The 3,784-nt window shown below is 42.2% G+C and overlaps 1 pseudogene; it reads right to left on the bottom strand.

Annotated features, from left to right (window-relative positions):
* Positions 1-211: 211 nt before the first annotated feature.
* LOC108491405 lies at positions 212-885 on the bottom strand (annotated as a pseudogene).
* Between the last annotated feature and the right edge of the window lie 2,899 nt (positions 886-3,784).

Raw genomic sequence — 3,784 nt, forward strand, 5'->3', positions numbered from 1 at the left:
TAGGTATTTTCCTACTGGAAATCTTACTAATACTTCCCTGTTAGAAAGTCTTCCCCTAACCCCACCTCACTCCCCAAATTTCTTACTGATTCCCTGACTAGTTTTTTTTTTTTTTCAGTTTAAATTTTTTATTTCATTAACTTAAAAGGTGAACAAAATGTGTATTTCAAATCTTATTATTTACCCAAAATATATGTTTACACAGAGGACAGATACAGGATTTTCAAGTCACATATGGGAAAGTCATTATTCATTAAAAAATATTCTTTCTTCCACACACACACAGCTCTTTCCTTTATACTGTATACAAGCTAGATGTGAACTTCTGATGTAAACAATTCACTGTGAACCCTGACGTTGGAGAAGGGAGCCACAAGTGTTCACAGTTCAGTTAAATGATGCAAACGAAGGGCTGCTTCCCTCCAACACCCGTGTCCCTGGGTAGGACTGTGCTTCACGCTCGCACATCACTTCTTGCCTCTCCCTTTTTAACACCCCCGTCTCCCTGCTGAAGACCTGTGTCAGCGCCTCCTGTTTTCTGTGTCCTTGTTTTTACTTTGGGACTAATTTCAGCCGCACACAGCATTACTGACTTATGTGTCGGGAACTGTACGGACAGAGGCTGTCATCGTCCTGTTTGAGCTGTACCCAGACTGCCTCAGTACTGAACATCACGATTCCATTCTCTGGAGTACGTTTTATTTTTCTCAAGAAACACATTCGGTCCAACTGCCAAGCATACATCTTGAATCTCTGTAGCTGTAGGATTTTCAACAGCCTTGCTTATGGGAATCTGCCTCCCCCTTTCATATTGTTTAAATAAGCAGGATAGGTACAGATAAACCTGTCCTGGTCTGCCAGGGATCGGGAGGCAGCACAAGCCATCTCCACCAGGCTTCAGCTGTGCTGCAAGCTACCTTCCCTGACCAGTTACATATAAAGTATTTCCTTTAAATTTGAGTTACCTGCCAAGAATTTGTTAGAATGGAAATACAGCCTATGTGTTTAGGGGAAACAAATCATTATCCATTTGGGTTATGGACATAAAGAAATGCCTGAGGTCTGCTGGGTGTGGCTGTACACACCCATGACCCCCAAACTCTGGAGGTGCAGAAGGATCTTGGATTTGAGGCCAGTCTGGGCTAGTAGCCAGTTTAAAGTAAGCCTGAGCTGCATTGCAGGAGCCAGCACCACAAAAAAGGGGGGCAGTGGCAGGGGGGAGTCTGAGGTCAAATCCCGCCCGGTCAACAAAAAGAGTTCTCGACCAGATGGGGGTGCGAGAAACACACCACTCAAAAAAACCAAAAAAAAAAAAAAAAAAAAAAAAAAGTGAATTTCAGATCGACTCTTGTAAGCGTGGAGTAAGTGAATGCTCTGACCAACTAGAAAAACGCTGCATGAAGTTGGCTACTGAATTCTTTAGTATGTGGCTAATTAAAATTACTGTCTCTGTGTATGCAGCATGTGCATTTGGAGCTTTGTGAAGGGATTTGTTTTTCCTAAACTTCATTTCAACAGTGTTCGGAGCCCTTTCAGCTGCCTTATTTCAGTGTGAACAGAGAAGTCCTTACTTTGTGTGTTAATGCTTTAAATATGTCGCCTACGGAGTGGCTTGTAGAAAATGTTGGCACACTTTTACTTTTGAGTGGTTTGTGGCATGATATATATATGTACATATATCTTTATAATCCTGTGTTTCGTAGTGTAAATGTTCTGGGCAAGTTTTAATATTTCAGATACATTTGGATATTCCAGCAATAAAAGGCAACATATTCTGCAATGGAATTTACTTGGTTGCTTACTTTGACATTAAATTAATCCATATTTGAGAAAGACTTCTTTTGAAAATTTATAGAAGCAGAGAAGAATAATAAATTAGTGAATTATGGTTCTGTTTGTTTTACTTTGAGAAGGCTGATTATTAATGATGTTAACCCTAAGCTCTTTAATTAAAATCAGGTTTACAAAACACACATCCTATTTTTCTGGTTTTGGTCAGGAACACTGGAGTCTGCGAAGAGCTTTGTGCTTTCTGCTAATTTGTTTAATGACATAGGTACTCAGAAAACCACAATTCATTGATTTACTTATTCTTGTTCCTGATTGTGAATTTTAGTGGTAAATACACTTGTATTCCCGAGAAAACTATTTTGACACTTCACATTTGCAAAGTAGAATATAGGTAATGTCAGTTTCAGATTTTGTACTTCAAATTTCTGGTACATATCCATCGGTGCAGATTTTAAAGTTTGTAAGAACAAAACTTGCTCTTAGTTTTGTGACCTTGTGTACTTTTGAAATAAAACGAAGAAAGCAGTTCTCTTAAAAAAAAAAAAAAAAGAGCCTGACATGGTGGCGCACACCTTTAATCTCAGCACTCGGGAGGCAGAGGCAGGTGGATCTCTGTGAGTTCAAGGCAAGCCTATTCTCCATAGCGAATCCAGGGCAGCTGGGGCTACAGGGAGACCATGTCCCAAAAAAAACAAAAAAAGAAAAGCACATGGGCTGGAGAGATGGCTCAGCGGTTAAGAACACTGACTGTTCTTGCAATAGACCCTGGTTTGATTCCCAGCACCCACATGGCAGCTAACAACTGTAACTCCAGTTCCAGGGGATCTGACAACCTCTTCTGTCCTCTGAGGGCATTCATTGCATGACACGGGTGCATTTACTTACATGCAGGCAATACACACACATAAAGTAATAAAAATAATAAATAAAAATATTTTAGAAAAACACACAACAAAAAAGAATTATGTAGCCACTGGCACAGTTGGCTTTGTTCAGCACGCAGCTGGTTTCAAGGACATTTTGTAGTAAATCACACTAAGGTAACTTTTTGCCAAAACTGGTTCTGGTTCTGGCTCAGGCATGGCAGTGCACACCTTTAATCCCAGCACTTGGAGGCAGAGGCCAATCTCTGTGAGTTCAAGGCCAGCCTGGTCTACATAGTTTGAGGACAGAAACCAAACAAACAAAATTTGATTATATAGAGTTACTACTTACTCCCTTTTCGCTTGGATGCCCTGTAGCGACCATCTTCACTATTTCAACCCAGAGTTCACATGCTCAAAGTGTTATATAAACTTTATCTGGCCTGGGGACTCGATTCCCTTCATGACAGCCTTTTTAAACACCAAACCCTTTACTGGGAAGGACCCACAGGGACGTTCCTTGGACTTAACTCCACACCAACAATACAGGGATCAAGAGTGTATGATTAATAAACAGGCTATGCCTTCTATGCCTAGGATGGTCCACTCTAGGCTAGCGGAAAGGCTCTCCCACACTGCTCCAGGGTCTGCAGTCAGCTGCTGTTTGTGCCTCACTGTCTTGCAAGGCAACCGTTCCATTTTCTTGGTTACCTGGGATGTGTACACAGGGCTCGGAACACAGTATGCTCTGCTAGGACGTTTATCTCTTCACATCTTTAGAGCCTCTCGGAGGGGAACACACTGTTAGGGGATAAACCCACCTTGGACAAGTTCTTGCCCTCTGGGAGTACACGCCCCCATCCTGCCTTAGAGGCTTTTCCCTCCCCTGTGATACTGTGCTGCAGGGAGACATCTGACCATCACCGGTTGGCAGTGAAATGAACCATACTACCACCTTTAAGGCACCTTCTGGAACTGTGGCAGGGTGACCCAGAGTCCTACCTACCGTGAAGGCACTTGCCGCTCTGTCAACCTTAACTCCCAATGCCCCACTGGAGTCAGGAGCCCTAACAATGGTGCTCAGAGGCATCTGACTCCATTTTCACACATTTAAAAAGCATTGTTATCAT

Source organism: Nannospalax galili, unplaced genomic scaffold, assembly GCF_000622305.1.
Source record: "Nannospalax galili isolate Female #2095 unplaced genomic scaffold, S.galili_v1.0 scaffold960, whole genome shotgun sequence".
NCBI lineage: Eukaryota > Metazoa > Chordata > Mammalia > Rodentia > Spalacidae > Nannospalax > Nannospalax galili.